The sequence below is a fragment of the Amblyomma maculatum genome, chromosome 7 (assembly GCF_055883805.1).
Source record: "Amblyomma maculatum isolate TAMU_Amacu chromosome 7, ASM5588380v1, whole genome shotgun sequence".
In the NCBI taxonomy this organism is placed as follows: Eukaryota; Metazoa; Arthropoda; class Arachnida; order Ixodida; family Ixodidae; genus Amblyomma; species Amblyomma maculatum.
The window spans coordinates 101267187-101285060 of NC_139350.1; the positions used below are offsets into that span (position 1 = coordinate 101267187).

Below are 17874 nucleotides of genomic sequence, written 5' to 3' on the forward strand. Positions count from 1 at the left end.
ATCACAGCATAGTGACCAGTGCATTGGTTCGTGCAGCCGTCAGCACTCTAACCAACGTTTATAGATCATTTTCAGTTCTGAAACTGCGCCTCAAAAAGCGGCCTTGAAGCGGCCGCGCTTGGCGCCTAGGCACTGAGATGGCGCTGCGGTCGAAGTTAGCTCCACGTCGACTACGCGCCGATACGGCAGCGCGACCGATGCAGTAGCTGCGTGCACTAATATAGTGTCTTTTTTTTTCATACAAAAATCCTGTTTTTCTGTGTGAGTGTCTGCGAATCTTCAGCTGTACTGCAGATTTTACCCTGCAGTTCAATGTGGACGCCGGCATTGGCCATGAATTATTAATCAATTTACAAGTACCACGCGCTGCCGGACGTTTATACAAAATTTTGAAAATATACCATTCAGAGGTAGGTGGTGTCTTTCCGTTATCTTTTTCAGAATGTGTCAGGACGGAGGAAACATGCTATAATGCGTTTTGAGCCATAATATTTCTGCAGGAACCGGCGTAACTGGGAGAATTAAGAGACACTTCTCTCCGCCGCAAAATGGCCGTTTGTCGTGCAACTTGGAAACAACGGTACCCCGGAGAGCTAAATTGTTGAGAACAGCATGAAGTGTGTGCAACGCACACTTCTGAGGAAAAGATATTTTGCTAGATTCTACTAATATGCGTTCACCGAAGAAGTGGTCAATATCCCTGCGAGCGGCATATGGTCCCTCAGGCGCGTCATGCATTTCCTAGCATATATGACCGAATCCTCTGTATTATACATCTGTCTACATCAGGAACTGCAAAAATCTAAAAAAGAAGAGCCACCAAAGTTGCACTCAGTGACACAACGCAAAGCGATGTGCGGAAGATACCGAGTAAATCAGCCGAGTGAAATTTAATCAACTGATGGGGAAAACAATTAGAGCTTTATGGTTACTTAGAGATCGGCACCTATGGATGAAAATGTGCATTGATCATAGGTTTCTTTTTTTTTTTTTTTTTTTTTTTATGCAGCAATATTAAGAGCTAGTGCCGCAGTCCTCGAAGTCATTAGTTGCGGAATATATGGCCGCGGACAACTAGCGTCGACGTTGCCCATATATGGATCTGAAAATCACTTCGCTAAGAGATGTAGAGATGATTGTGCACGTTTTGGAAACTGTGCAAGGCAATTGTTGGACCTTTAACAGTGGAAGGACTGTCTACTTCAAACAGGACGAATTTCTTATTAAATATAAAAGGGGTGTAAAGCCTTTTAAAATGATGAAAGTTCAGAAAATATAAAGTGCGCCATATTAACTCATGAAAAAAAGTGCGCTTCGCTGCCGTAATTTGAAGAGGCTGGCTGATTTGTGCCGTTTTAGCCGGCATAAAAAAAAACAGAAACCAATTAACCAACTCAAGAAAGGGGCGAAGAAAGCACCAAAAGCTCTTATGAAAGTATAAAGACTTGTCAGGCTAGAATATATCCCAATAACAGGAGGTGTGTCAATCTTTTATAAGGCAGTCCTTTAACCCCCTCAAGCCTCGTGTTTAGATGGCATCAACTGTCAGAGGCTTCAAACGTACGCCTCGCATAATTTTTTTTTTTTCTGGGTAGCGTGTCTGCTATTGCTCAGAAGGATAATGATTAGAAAAATGTTAATTTGTACGAAACGCGATGAAAAAGGAGTGAGCATAGCGAGCACGCACTCGCTTCCAAGGCAAACCTACCTATAGATCACGTCGGAAAATCTAAAAATAAGGGGGGCACTGATGATCCGCTGTTAAGATAGCGTTTCGCACATACAGACAATGCTTAATTGTCAGTTAATTTTCTTTTCTTTCACAATATTTACTCACCGATGCTTAGCATCTGCTAACGTTGTCTTTCCATTCTGAGCAGTACACCTCTTAACGCAGTTTTAATTTTTTCAACTATTTCAATTATTTAATCGATCAGTTGCACACTCTGAAATTTACTTAATTAGCGTCATAAAGCATTGGCTTTCCTTCTAAGCATCCTGACACTACTGAACCCCCTTTTTCATATATATTTGTTTCCAATTTCTTTAATTCTCCGTTCAATTAGCTTCAGTGATTTCGTTAACTTACTATCATCTGCTACAAACCAATCGGTCATAAATCACTAGAACTAAGGATTACCACGGTACGACTTCTTTTGCTCAGGCCCCCCATTATTTCCGAAGCGCGGTGCGGACTATAACTACTACGCCGACGAATTTTCGACCGGAGTACTTGCATATCGCTTAACACCTAACGCGACTGGCAAGATTGAATCACCGTTAAGTGTGAGCACGCGGCGAAATGCACACGCAATAAAGTGACTATTCTGCCCAAAGCGATAATTATCGCAGGCGCCCATTTTTTTCTAAGCAGCAATCGTCCTTACTGTCACAGCACTCAAGTCCATAAACCTATAAAGCGCAGATAATGACGCCAAAAAGCGCGAGCTACGTTTAAGAGCAGTTCGGGAAGCAGATCTAGAGTGGAGCGCGGCGTTTCTATAGCAGACGACGCTCTTCCCTGGCGCAAAGTAAGCGCAAAGGGCGACATTAGCGCCGCGGTGGCGGGCGCAGTGGCGCGCCGCCTGCTCCCTGCAGGCGCGCCGAGGAGATGCGGAACTGAAAAAGGATCTATAAACGACATAGAGTTTCTTACTATACTAAACCTATACTATACCTATACTCCGTTTCATACATCAAGTGCAACACTACCAAAGCTACAGCTCTTGTTTGCGCTCTCCGCATCCGCGATAAAAATAGTGCCTGCTCTTGACGAGAGAAAATAATAGTTGCTTTGTCTGAAAGCTCAATACATTTTACATTTGCCATCAACTTCATAAACAGCACCTTTTTTAGGGAGAAAAGGTCGGATTCGGCTAATTTGTATGTTTTTTTAATGTCGTTTTTGTTCGTGCCGCGTTTTGCTGCCCCGCAACCTTGACAGCTGCGCCACCAGATGGCGCTGGCTGTGCCCTCCGCGCTGCGCATCTCTTTGAGAAAATGGTTCTTTGGTGCGCATTTTTTCTATAAGATCCGCTCTGTGAAGATTTCTAAGCATGCGAAGCATGTTATTGCAAACGTGTATGCTCGGAATAGAGCCCGTTTCGGCAGGAACCACTCGCCTACAGAACGAGCGCGTAGTGATACGCCTGTTTTTTTTTCTTGCGGACTACTTGCGTAGCTTTCGCTGCGTTGCACCTGATGTATGAAACGGAGTATAGACAGAGAAAGATTGGTAAAGAGCGGACACTCCCATAGGGCCCAGCGGCCCATTTGACTGTAGAGCACCAAGCGGCAACTACTTCCGGTCTTGATGAAAGGCGCGTTATTTGAATGCTAGCATGCGCTGCGCCCTTCCCTGCCCTTTTGGCGCATTATTTTGGTTTTACACAATCTGCTAGTGTTTCTATTTATGCTCAGCATGCATAACAACATGAAAAATAGATTCCCAGTTCTCTAAATTGGCCATCAACGCAGCTGCGCCACAACCTTTGCAAAACAGTATTGCAGAAAAGACGCAAAGTGCTTTGTGAAATGAACATTTATTTCGCTGCATATAAAACACACAAGAGACGCAACAGATGTAGACGGATGCATTGACAAAACTTGGCACGCATTAGGTGATGTGCAAAACACAAAAATAAAAATACACAAGGCGAGAAACAGCACTTAGGTAGAGACAAAAAATAGCATAACGTTGATTTCCAAATTATGGCAAATGATATGTAACAAAACAGGCATTATACATAAACTACACAGTCTCAGTCGCGGCTACCTTAGCAAGGGTAACCTGTATTGTTCAGGGCAGAGAGAAGTACTGACGCTTGGGGGAAGGCCACTCCGTCCACTCGTCGCATCTGCCGCGCTTCGGCTGCAGTCCGTGGGTCCATTCAGTGCTGTTGGAAAAGGAATGAACATGATGCAGAAGGTTGCAATGAAATGTAAGGCCACTGCACCGCGCACACAACTGTGCATGTGGGTGCGTACTGAAGACTTGCTGAGCAGCAGTTATGGTCCAGAACAGAAAAGCTGTGATTCGTAAAATTGATACAAAAGCTACTGTTGCAACGTAGAGGTCAGGAAATGCAGGCTAACCGAACCTATCTGAAAATGCATTTCTACAGTGAGTGAAATAACAGCCACTAAACTAACAACATTCCTCAAGAGCACTGAACAGCTGAAGCAACGAAGCTTGCTGCATAATAAAACATTTCTCACTTTAACGTTGTCCCGTTACATGCAACGCGACACCACGCAAAACTAGCTGTTCGCAAAACCGCGGCCGGCGGGCACGCCATGTTGGCTTGCCCTTCATACGCGACTTTGTGAAGCGCAGACCACCAAGCTGAGCTAAACTGCCCGAAATGCCTCGCAGTTTGACAAGAATGAAACATTTCACACCTTGCGGTTGCCCTGTTAAACGCGACACCACGCAAAACTAGCCTTTCGCAAAATAGCCATGTCACGTCATCGCGGCGGTCAGCACGCCTTGTCATGCCTGTTAGCTTGGCCTTCACGTTCGACTGTGAAGCGCAGTCGCCGCCGTACTGAGCTAAACTGCCTGAAATACTGCACAGTTTGACAAGAAAGTCAAGAATGAAACGTTTTTCACTTTACCGTTGCTCTGCTAAATGCGGCACTTGGCAAAACTAGCCGTTCGGCAAACTGCGTCAGCATGGCCGCACCGGCCGGCGAACACGCCATTTTGGGGCACCGGCCTGCCTTGGTGCCTTTACATGCCACTTTGTCAAGCGTGACGAGCTAAACTGTTCGAAATGAAGCTGTTTCCCGGGAACACAACATATTACACCTTGCCGTGGTTGGGAACCGCCAGAGTTACGGCGTAACGAACTGCGCCTGAACAGCCGGCGCGCCTGTTCACGAGCTGCGAAACTTATTGGCACCGGCCGGCATGGTCAGCGTAAACTGCTTGAAATGCAGCGTAGTTAAGCAAAAAATGTTGCTCACCTAGCCGTCGTTCCGCGCAGCAGCCCACAAGAAGTCTGTGCCGCACAAGCGCGGCGAGGCACGAGCACACGACCGCTCCCTTCGACAACTTCTTGTCGTCTGCTAGTGCTCCGACGGGCTACCGCTGCAGCGAGTGCCGTTGCGCGCGCGTCCGCGCATGCGCACGTTGGTGCCGCCATCCATCAATCGGCGGCAGCGCAAAAAGTCGCGCGTCATTTCCTGGGGCCAGTTTTCGCCGAGTGACCGCTCTTTACCAATCTCTTTCTCTATGGTATAGAGGGAAAGCTGTGCTGCCGTCTATGGGCGTTTACATGGAGTTTCCAGACGGCCAGTTCAGCCACCATGGGCGCTCAAAGCATCATGGGCCGGTGAGCTACCGAGTGCAGAACTATAGTGCTCTAGAGTATTGGGCAGTGTGACGACCGGCGCCGGAGTGCGGGCCGCTTTTGCGATGACAAGAACCGACTCCCGCGAGAGGGCGCGACGTGCAACAGGGGTGCCACGTTCGCCGCTCGGCGCGTAGCAGCCGCGGGATAGCGGGGGTGGGGTGCGGTTCCCTTTGGAGCGATTTTCAGACGCTACGCAATTAGTGTGATAATTAATAAAGAGGCGACTTATTCCAGGTGCTTAAACTGATCCCTGCCATTCTTTTACGTCTATCTGGAGACATCGTGCACGCTTAAGTTGTCCTTCGGAGCAGCGCCCGATGTTTGAATCACTATCTGAAACTCTCAACATTTCGTCCTGCGGACAGTTACAAATCGTCCAGATGAGCAATTTGTACTTAATGTTTGCAATGAAGCGTGGTGTTTTGCATTCGTTTTTCCCGTAAGGGAATAAAGGCTACTGCCCAGGAGCGCTATTAACACGCGGAGAAAAACAGTGTACATATGCGAATCAAAGCTTGTGCTTCGTAAGGCCTCTTCAGGAACACCTATTTTTTACAAACCTTATTTACGAACACCTGCTTACATTTTGCAGCTTGCGCTTATTAATACATAACAACGTTTATATTAAATCGCCAGTAATCTGTAATATATCTCTTTAATCGGTGTTCTTTATGTGCCCTAATCACCGCTTATATAAATTACAAATACAGTATGCGAGCAAAACACATTTATTCACTACCGTACCAATTTAAAGCACTGTGGTGGTATTTACCGGCAAAAAAAAAAAAAAAAAACAATAAACAATGTATACGCGACTCAAGCAGTTATTCTTTGTTCGTGATCAACAGATACGTATATCACGGACATTTGTTTGCGTGCCACTAACCAAAGGGTGAACCAGCTGTTTAGATGAAAAAACAAAACAAAAAGTCAAGTGCAGTTACGGCATTACTTCAAATAAAATGTGAAAAATTAAACCTGTCACATACGTAATACGTTCATAGTGGGCACTTGGGTGGGGGCGCTTTATTTACTGGCATCAAATGGTAAAGAGCAAACAAACAAAAAATAAAAGCACTGATAATTGCACGTCGAATTGGCAGGTATGATGCAGTTCTTGGCGCGCACCCAGAGAAAGCGGAAAAATGCGAAAAAGATGACGAGCACCTAATATGCAAGCAATTAATAATACCGAAATCAAATACGGACATAATGCGTGTTTATTCTTTGAGTGTGTGGCATGAAATATGAGTAATCGAATGGATATACTTGCAACTACTGCTTACCGGACTATATATAATCGGGCTACTTGCCGCGGGTGCTCTTTGCAATACTAGCCAGACTATAATTGTTAACAAGGTTGATATTACACGTGAAATACTTCCAAGGGATTTTAATTATTTTCCCTTTGGGAACTCTTGTCGTGATTCGCTTACTTCGCAAAGAGCGAAGCCGCAAAAACACATTAAGGTGGCGGTCCCACTCCAGCGGTGAAGAGACGGCATTTTTGGCGATATTCATACGCCTACTGCGCCTCACTAGTTTAGTTTATAAATATGACTTTAATATATTTGTAAAGTTTATTTCCTCTCCTTTCTAATGGTGCATTTTATTTATAAATAGCTGCACCGATGTTTAAGCTGTAAAGAAAAACACAAAGGTAAGAAACGGCTTTTCAGCTCTACTTGTCTCGGGAAAAGCAAAATTGTGCAAAATCTTTTGCACTTAGGAAAACACCGTTTGAGATGTTTTGAGATTAGATGTTAATGAACAAAGTTAAGCATTTTTATTACTGTGTATCGCATAGTTTATTAGCCACGTGCCTGTGAAAAGTGTATAAAACAGGTAATTATACATACAATAACTTTCAAGATACGCATTCTGCTGCGGAGATTTTTTGCGCAGTTGGAGGTCGTACATATTTCGCTTTTTCCTGAAAATATCATCTGTCTGCTTCATTTAGTGTAAAAGTTATTTGTGATCAAACTTTGCGTTTTTTGCAAAATGGCTAAAAGTATATGCTAAACTGTTCAAGTCATAAGCTTTTATCTGTGCTGAAATTTCGCGTGGAAAAACTTTACACCTCGCTGTCAGAGGATAAGCATCGGTTTTGTTCTACGACTCTCGAGGAATGTGCACTGTCAGGATGATTTCAGCTAATTTTTTCGTGGTTCACTTGAAGCGCGCGAGCTCTTCATGAAATATTTTAAGCATGATTGAAATGCTCCATGGCTTGTTTGTTTCTGGCGAATATAACTTAAAGGTTCGGGCTTTCATTCTCTTATTCAACCAGTAACAATTATCAACTACAAAGTGTACAAAAACAAATAATAGTAAAATAACAGAGCCACGTGTGATAAACGTAGTAGGTAGCGCCACCTATGAAATTTTATGTGCACTAAAATGTCGCAGTTCAGAAAAATTACGAGGATGGCGCCACAAACACCATGAATCGAGGGGTATTTACGAGAGGGTATTGTGCTTCAACAACGTTTTCCCTCTGCCCTTTCCTTTCCATCGGGCGAGAGAGGTAAACACTGGCGAGTCGGGTCGAGTGGTCGGGTCGAACTGAGGTGCAGGTGCTTCGCGCACTCAGGTGCTTCGCGCATGCGCAGTAGCGCTACTTGAAAATGGTCCCTTGACAAATGTACACTTGCTTGCTTTGAGATTTATTTATCGCCTCGAATTAAGTGTGTCATACTGTTTGTGTGCCGAAACGTTGCCAGCTAAGGCTCTCGCGCTACTTACTTACTCTACTTACTCAGCAAGATATAATCATGGCGGAGATATTGAAAATTTTTTTTCTGGTTTTGGTTTGTTGTCTTGTAGCGCCCCTCGCGCCGCGCTTTTATCACAAACAACGGCACGGCGCTGGACAAAGAAGAATTTGGCACTAAGCGTCTCAGTGCAAGCAGCGAAAAAAAAAAAAAAAAAAAAAAACAGTTCGAACCCGAACGCTGTCGGAGCTGGTTATTCCTCGTCTTAGCTCCGCCACAAAGCTATCTTCAGATGTTCGCGGTGTTAGCATATATTGTGAGGATGTGGAATTTAGACTTTTTTTTTTCCAGTGGAAGAAGGAAAAATATCTTCCCCTTTCTACGATAAAATGAATAGTAGGGCACGCAACTATAACACTGCATAAATTAATATAATTTCAAAGAGCGTCTCCCTAGGAGAAATTGCACGAATACTTGTACCCTCTGCCACTTTACTGGAACAGATAAAATGTTTCGACAGTCTGCCAAGTACAACTTGAAAACCTGAACATGCACAAGCATGCCTCTTCAACCTTCCCACTGAAGTTCCTATATAGCGCAAGCAGTGCAGGCTCCAAAGAAAAAGAGAAAAAAATGATATAGTGGGCAGCCGAAGATAATCACCAGCGTTTCAGTCATGTTTTTTTTTTCTTTTCTTTTTTTTTTTTCCGAATGTTGCGTTCCGGTGATGATAGTAAAGGTGCCGCAGTAGCTGCCGGGGTTGTTTTCGGTAAATGGGCAAGTAGGAAACAGCCATGTGAAGCTTCTCTAATACAAAAATGTGATGTTGAATCGGGTTTTGCCCCTGCATTTCCGTCATTCCCCTCACTGAAAATTAAAAAAAAAAATGATGAGGCTCAATGCTGCTGAACCGAATGTCGAGCTTAGCTCAAATGAGAGAAACCACTGTAATCAAGAGTTCGACGAAATGCAGTCTGATCAGGTGGTGGCATAAAAAAATATACAGGCTCACTGACCAAGTCAAAGTTTCATGAAAACGTACTATCGTTTCGACAGCCCTACAGTTTCCTTGTTCGAGAAACCAGACAAAAAGCATTCGTTTATATATTCTTCAAATACTTTGACTTGATCAATGGCCCTATATATATATATATATATATATATATATATATATAGGGCCATTGATCAAGTCAAAGTATTAACGTACTATCGTTTCGACAGCCCTACAGTTTCCTTGTTCGAGAAACCAGACAAAAAGCATTCGTTTATATATTCTTCAAATACTTTGACTTGATCAATGGCCCTATATATATATATATATATATATATATATATATATATATATATATATATATATATATATATATATGAGAGAAAACACTGAATTGGTTTCCCGTTTGATGCTTTTATTTGCGCTTTTATTTATTTTATACGTGCATGATGTCCCGTCCTCTTCCCAGCTAATTCCGCTTCTTGGAGGGGGATATACCGCGGATTGTCTGAAGCATTACGGCGTCTAGGGTAAACCGTTGATGCATTCGGCAAGGAAGCTGGTTTGGCGTTCATTTTGCTATAATGCTATAGCTGCCTAGCATCGCCTGCTACCGCGCTTTGCCGCTGTGGCCGGGGGCTTGGAGCGTTCGGTCTAGTTTGCCCGGGCACAGTGAAGACGGCGATGTTGCTATGGTGATGGCTCTGTTTACGATTCTTAGAAAAACGCGCCACTCGCGCAAGTGAGCAACAGAGCTAACGCTCTAAAAGCCCGTCGGCAGGCAGAGCGTTTCCAAAAGAATGGGGCCCTTATCTCGAGTAAGGTAGATACCGTGTCACCCAGGCGTCCACACACCCGCCGTCTCAACGCCCAATTTGTTGACTTTATATTTGAACCTTGTTTGAAGCAACTCGACTTCCTGCGCTCTGAAAGGTATCCGATCATGTTAGCAAAAGTGGCATAGAAGCGTGTGAGAATTTCGAAGCATACAAAGAACGTGCTTCCATTTGACCACATGAAGCAAAACCGCTGTACTGCATTGGTATGGACAAATTCACAAATTATAGCACATGCCAAATCTGACCGAACGCGATCTGATCGATGCGTCTAATCGTTTGGCATTTGCAGGAAAACATTTGGTAAGCATGGGCGCTCTTGCATGGAGTAAAAATTGGGCTCTGATTATTATGTTGCAAATGTGTGAATGTACAAGTGCCACATCACGAAATTATTTACTACCAACACATGAAGCCAAAAGGCGGGCTCAACACTAAAGTATACTTGTTGCATACGTGTGTGTGCCCTGTAAAATGAGTACAATAAAGTAGGCTACAAGCTACAGTAGTCCACCCAATATATTGGTTCAGAAAGCGCATACATCATCACGGGAAGCTGCAGCAGGACAGGTCAGCGTCTTCCATAGCATGCTACTTTTCACATCAGATTTCAGTGTCGAGTGAAATTCTGCAGGAGAAAAATATTTCTAGGGGATTGATTGTTAAAATTTTATTCTAATTGCCTGAAAATACTGTTCCTTTAATTGTGCACACACACACACACACACACACACACACACACACACACACACACACACACACACACACACACACACACACACACACACACACACACACACACACACACACACACACACACACACACACACACACACACACACACACACACACACACACACACACACACACACACACACACACACACACACACACACACACACACACACACACACACACACACACACACACACACACACACACACACACACACACACACACACACACACACACACACACACACACACACACACACACACACACACACACACACACACACACACACACACACACACACACACACACACACACACACACACACACACACACACACACACACACACACACACACACACACACGCACACGCGCGCGCGTGCGCGCGCGCACGCAAGCACGCACGCGCGAGCGAATAAAAAAAAAGAAGACTGTGGAGCATCCAACTGGGAGTGGGGAAGTGGCCGCCGTAAGCGCCTAAAAAACTGTCCCCGTTAGGTCCTTTCTTCTGGTAACCTTCCTTTACAACCCCTTCTCCCCTTCCCCCATTTCCCACATAGTTTAGTGCGAATGCGCCTCCTCAGTGCCGAAGAGAACATGAATACATGCCGGCCTCCTGCGCGATACAAAGCCTCTTGGTGGATTTCACATCTATTTCGGAATATCGATTCATCTCAAAAGGAAAAAAATTGGCAATCATTCACTTATTTGCACATTGTAACTTACCAGCTCTAGTTTCCAAGATTGGACAAGCACGAACAAAAAATAAACAAGGGCGACTGTTGACTGAAGTTCAGCTAATTATAGCTATATTATCATATTTGTAATCACGTTTGATAAAGCAAATTTCTGGTGACCGCAAAAGCTGACAGCTTCCACTACAGTCAAGGAGTGTTCCGAAGAATATGGTACCCCTACCGCTTAGGGGGACAGGGCAATAGCGCGGGTGACAGTAGGAGCACAATTCTCTATTATAGTGCGCACGCTCCGCTATTCCTCTATCCCACTTACGGATAGGGTCGCCGTATTCTAAAGCTCGCTAATGATTACTCGATTGCACAGCCCAAAAGACGAGGATCAAAAGAACACAAGACAGGCGCCGACTTCAACTAAGGTTCATTGACGAAGTGTGCAGAAATAATGCCATTCGCTTTTCCTTTTCACTCGTACTAAGATTGCACTGTGCAATCATGTTGACACCCTGTTTTATTTGTGTTCAGTCAAGCTAGCCTACTGCAGTCCAGTCCAACCCCCTCACGCTCGGCGGGTAGGAGCAATGTTCGTGGCTCTACAGTGGAGACTATACTTCGTCTCACAAGATATCTGCAGCACTGCGAAAGGCAGAGGAGCCCTTTCAATTGTGCTCCTAAGTGCCTCTCGCCTGTGCGCACTATAATAGAGAATTGTGCCCCTACTCTCACCCCCGCCAATTTGGGGGAGGGGGGGGGGGGGCGAGAGGCGCTTAGAAGCACATTTGCCTATTGTACGCGTGATCCTGGTTGGACCGGCTGGGGTGCCTCTGCTTTTCGCTGTGCTGCAAACATCTTGTGAGACGAAGTATAGGCAAGAGAGGGAAGCCTCTTGTCCAATTGTCAGGGCGCGTATTGTTCGAAGTAGTGGTGCGGTGGGGTGAAGAGGGGAGTTCAATGGGGCAGCCCATGCTGCGCAGGACGGGGACAAAAATCCTCCCCTTCTCTGCCTGTACACTGCTGTGGAGCCGCCAAAATCTTTGAAAGTCCACGCAGCAACACGAGAAAAGCGTTCAGGCAGCTCAAGTCGAGAGGGCTGAGTGGCTGGGTACTCAATTCCTCAGTCATGGATTAGTGGCGTAGCCTGGTGGCAGAATCAACTACTTTCAAGATGGCGACCATAGAACCGCCACCTTAAATTTAATTGCTTCAAGTGGGAGCTTTTCTGGTGCTCCAAGTAGGTAAACGTTTTGAACCTTACATTTTACAGGAAGTTTGCAAAATCTGAAGTGCAAAGCAGTCGAAAAGGACCGTGCATCCGAGCCAAATTTTTGAGTAAATTGCGACCTAGCTTCGAACCTATAGCGCTATTTTTGTTCGTGGTGAGAAACCGTGCCGGCTTCACAACCTCTCTTTCGCAGAAGGATGATGTAGCGGAAGCGAATAAGCGTACCCTATAGCCTCTGCGTCCTCTATTTTCCGTCGTTATTTCTTTTTCAAAGCTATTCATTTTTTTTTGTATGGGCATAAAACAGGACTAGAGCTATCTTCTGGAGGCAATGACTCGCATACTACCGGTGGTTTGCGCACCCTAGAATGGAAACATTTTCTTGAAGAATTAGGTCATATCTACCTCCATGCGGGGTAGTCCACATTTAATTCATTCCAACTGAATGCCGGCTTCTCTTGTGGCTTCAGTGACGTACTGTAGTCGGCATAGTTGGCGTGGGAAACAACGGAATATACCATTTTGGACTGTTTTGATAATGGGGTTACTGTGACCAGTTTTAGTAAGTGCTCGAACGCACGTGTTGTATGTTTCACTTCTTCATACATCCTGCCTTCACACTGCCCTCTTTTCAGAACGACTACATTTCTGGACGTGAATTAGGTGCTTTAGGAATGCTAAAGCAAGCTGTACGGCGAGTGAAGCGTGCTGTGCGAGTCGTACGCCGGCCCTCTCCCAGCTGTTTTCTTCGGAGCCAACTCCTGTCATGTTACTTCCCCGAGGTGTTGCCGACGGCCAAAATGGAAAATAAATTAGGTGATTGCTAACAGTACTGAGCACCGTTAACAGGCATATTTGTAAAATCTTGTCGCGAACAGCTCGAGACGACGCAGAAGCAAACAAGAACGTACAGTACGCGCGGTATCCGCCCCGCCGCACAGCGCGCATACGCGGGCGCCCGGACGGCTGACACACCAGTTGCTGGTGGCGCCCTCTGCGCTGCGGCGCCTCCGTCATCGCAAAAGCGGCCCCTCGCTCCCATGCATTTCACGGCGCGGTCGACACACTGCCCAATCTTCTAGAGCACTATAGTGACTATAGCAGAACTACAACTTTTGGCCAAAACTAATGCAAAGATAAACGTTGTTCTACCGTAAATAATGTCCTAAGATTGAATATTGTGACTATAAATAATAAAAATAGAGAGAAACAGAATGCCAGTGTGAGATTTATCCAATATAAGCGATGGCCCTTTCTCCTATTGGCTTAGTTTTGAGCAGCACAAATACAAATATTTCGCACTTAATAGGCAAACTTTGAAATAGAAAAATGTTATGAAAATATTTATCGTTGTGCCATCACTTAAGGAAGTTTTTAGTGGCATTTCGGGAAACAGAAACCATTTATTGGCGACGTCTGCTTTTGCGCCTTCGCTACTATGGCTTTCGCGGTCTATGTACGCACCTTCAGATGATGATGATAACGAAAAAAACATTGCAGTAACGCCACACCACGTACTCGAGAAAAACCGACTGTCCCGCAACAAGTAGCACACCGGCCCATGATTCTTAGCGCGCCCGTGGTGGCTGAAGTGCAGCGCCCTCAGCTTTCTCTCTAGTTAGTGTAAGGAACTCTATGATAAACGATGACTCTAACGTCATAGTCAGAACCATAGAGTTCCTTACACTAGGCACTGTACTTACACTAACTAGAGGGAAAGCTGAGGGCGCTGCACTTCAGCCACCATGGGCGCGCTAAGAATCATGGGCCGGTGTGCTACTTGTTGCGGAACAGTCGGTTTTCTCGGGTACGTGGAGTGGCGTTACTGCGACGATTCTTTTTTTCGTCATCATCATCATCTAAAGGTGCGTGCATAGACCGCGAAAGCCATAGTAGCGAAGGCGCAAAAGCAGACGTCGCCAATAAATGGTTTCTGTTTCCCGAAATGGCACTAAAAACTTCCTTAAGTGATTGTACAACTATAAATATTTTCACAACGTTTTTATTTCAAAGTTTGCCTATTAAGTGCGAAATATTGGTATTTGTGCTGCTCAAAACTAAGCAATTAGGAGAAAGAGCCATCGCTTATATTGGATAAATCTCACACTGAAATGCTGTTTCTCTCTCTTTTTGCAATTTATAGTCACAATATTCAATCTTAGGACATTATTTCTGGTAGAACAACGTTTATCTTTGCATTAGTTTTGGCCAAAAGTTGTAGGTCTGCACTCGGTAGCTCTCCGGCCCATGATGCTTTGAGCGCCCATGGTGGCTGAACTGGCCGTCTGGAAACTCCGGAAGCACAGCTTTCCCTCTAGGTAAGAGTAAGAAAATCTATGGTCAGAACGTCAGAAGCAACGTTACTATAGATACTTTTCCAGTTCTCAAACTCCGGCGCTCCGCCTGACGCTTCTTCGCTGCTCTCCGCGCGGGGGCGCGTGCGACGCAGATTGCCTAAAACCCCTCTATCTCTGGAAAGTAGCGAAACTGTAAGATCTTTGCCGCTGATTCCCTCTCCCGGCGCTTTCCTCCTCGCTCCTCTACGCTCCCCTCTCCAAAGAGAGATTGAGGGCGGGTTTTCTGGTTTGTCCTTGGCTGCCGGGCCCCCTGACGTGACAAACACGTCACCATACGTCATCAGCGCGCGCAAAATCTTGTTTTGCTTGTTTTTTATTTTCTCGCTGCCGCCATTAAACTGCCTCGTCGTACCGTTCCTGTGGCTTGCGCGCGTGCAGTTTCGTGCACGCGATGCCGTGCTGCTGCGCGTTTCAGTGTTCAAGTAGAACAGAAACAGAACATAGAATAGTAGAACAGAACGACTGCCGCGCTTCGCTGATTACCAACACGGCACCGGCAAGGTTAATTGAGTTAAAGAACTTTTCACAGTCTCACATTTCACTGACGAACCCATCGCCAGCCGTAATCGAAACTGTAAAAATTGCTGAGAACTTTTTCCGCAGTAACAGAGAGGGTCTCCTCAAAAATTCAATCAGCACTGCACAACTGCAGGCCCGGATAAAAGATAGCATTTCATTGGTATCTTGCTTCCCAGCCTGCCAAGATGTTGTAAAAGAGATTGTGAGTGTTTTCGTGAAAGTACGGATCCAGATTTTTGTCCGAGATGAAGCCTCCAAAATATCTCCAGTGACTAGCAGTAAATGCGGTAGCAAAAGCGTAGGCATGCGGGTCGCTGCAGCTCAGATTCGGTGACAGTATGCATTCGTAATTTCATATTTTATTAATTTGAAACATTTGTGAAAGTTGTGGTTTGAAAATCTGCATACAATTAATATTTTGCCTGTTGCCTGAATGAATCTGTAAATTGTTCAAAATTTCTGGTAACTGCTTGCATTTTTTAAAGATATTCTCGTGCATATCTGAAGCTTATAATCATCGAAATTAAAATTGGATTGTAGCGTGTGTGAAAAATGTTTCTACGAAAATTATTTGCTTGCACTTCGTTTTCATATCTTTTCATTTCGTTAAGGTTTCTCAGCATCTTCTAATTGTCTAACAGTGTTTTTCTGTGCATTTATTTTTATTTGAAAATGTGTGTTTTCAATTAATGTGCCTGCGCCAGTCTTAGGACCCTTGTAAAGCGACCAGTGCTGTGTCCGTAAAATCAAAGATGCTACTTGGTTCCAATGTGCAACAATGTTTATCGCTACATTTCTTCTGTATCTTACGACCTTTAAAGCAAACCAGTATTGTGCCAATAAAATAAGACGCTATTTTGCCTGAGTCACTTTGCTGATCAATTGATTTTGCGAAGAAATAAAAGCCACTTTTTTCACCTACACTGCCTCTGATTAGCAGCTGTAGGAACACTGCTTCATCGTTTTCTTACAGATGTGATTTGAAAATGAAAGCATACAACAATCGACGCTTTTGCTTATAGGTTAGCCAGAAGCGATCGATGTTAGAATTCGCCGGTTTGCCGCTCACACGCAAATATGCAGAAGATTTCTGAATGGGCCATTGGCTCTCATTCAGGGTCATCTATCTGTCACCCAACACAGATGACACCATAATTGCCTGCTCAGTTTATTTCCCGTTCTTGATGCTTCAGAGTACCCGAGCGCGATGCTGAGTGCAAACATTTCTTGCCGTTTTGAGCGTGTCTTCTCCTTCCTTCTTTGTTATTGCGAACAATATGTGCCGCTAAAACCAAACATAACATTTTCAAATCGATTAGTAGTTAGCTGTGCAAAGCAGATTTAAAGGAACGCTTTAAAAGGCAGCACAAAAAGCCCCCGCCATTCACTATCATTGACCCTTCCGCGGCGCCCCTCGAGCGCAGGCAGGTTCAGCGTGCCGTGCGCAGCGCTCCCGCCGGTGGGAGAGTGAAATCAGAGGAGAATTGAGGAGGAAAGCAGCCGAAGGGAGGAGAGTTTCGCTACTTTCCAGATAGAGGGGTTTTAAGTTTGCCTAAAACCCTCTATTGCCCGGACACGGCCGGACTGAACGCAGCGGCGCGCGCTCTTTTCAAAGCGCGCGTGCGTGCCTTCAGACGGGCCGTGGCCTGGCGATTAGCAGCATAACGTTGTTTTTGACACCAACGTGCTACTAGGCGCAGCGAACGTAGCGAACAGCACGTTGTGGTGGGTTCCGGGCTTGTCCTGCGGCAGCGTGCACGTCTGGGAACGTTTGCTTTTGTATGCGCGGTTGTCGCGCAGTGTGTGACAGTGAATCATGCCTCGCTGTTTCATGCCGGGTTGCAAAAACGGCTACGGTTCTTTGCAATCTGTTGGAGAGAAGATAATTTTTTTTTCAGGCTGCCCCGCAACGCTGGACGCCTGCAGGTATGGAAGTGCGCCGTACCAAGACAGAACAAAAAGCTTTTGAGCTCGTGTTCAATTTGCGACCTCCATTTCCACGATGCGGATATTTCGAAAGTGTTCAAGCGCAAAATTTGTGGGAATTTGGTGACAATACCACGTGAAAAATGGGCAATAAAAGACGATGCCATACCTATCGTGTTCCCAAATTGTCCAAAGTACCTTTCGAACACGACTGAGAAAAACGCAGTCGAAAAGGGCACGAAGCTGTTTGCCTCGCAGATGACAACGGAGTACGTGTCACATTGTCATCGACGCTAGACATTATAAGTTACCTATTCGACAATGGCGCAATTGACATATTGACCGTCAAGCTCAACCACGACCCATTGGGGTAACAGAATGGCTTTGTTTCAGTTTGCCTATAAAGTTACTTATGCGCACGTTTACTCCATAATGCTTGTTTTCGTTTTCAGCAGCATTTTGGCCTGGCACATTCACTTGAGGGGATGAATCCCATCCTACGGTCGTGAATTTATCGCAGA

General features: G+C 45.1%; 1 long non-coding RNA gene across 1 annotated transcript; it reads left to right on the forward strand.

The window, feature by feature from the left end:
- The first annotated feature begins 163 nt into the window (after window positions 1–163).
- LOC146184151 (uncharacterized) lies at window positions 164–13699 on the forward strand. The gene is made up of 3 exons (XR_014708551.1): window positions 164–410; window positions 6981–7017; window positions 13187–13699. It is a non-coding gene; the product is annotated as an uncharacterized LOC146184151 (long non-coding RNA).
- Window positions 13700–17874: the final 4175 nt, after the last annotated feature.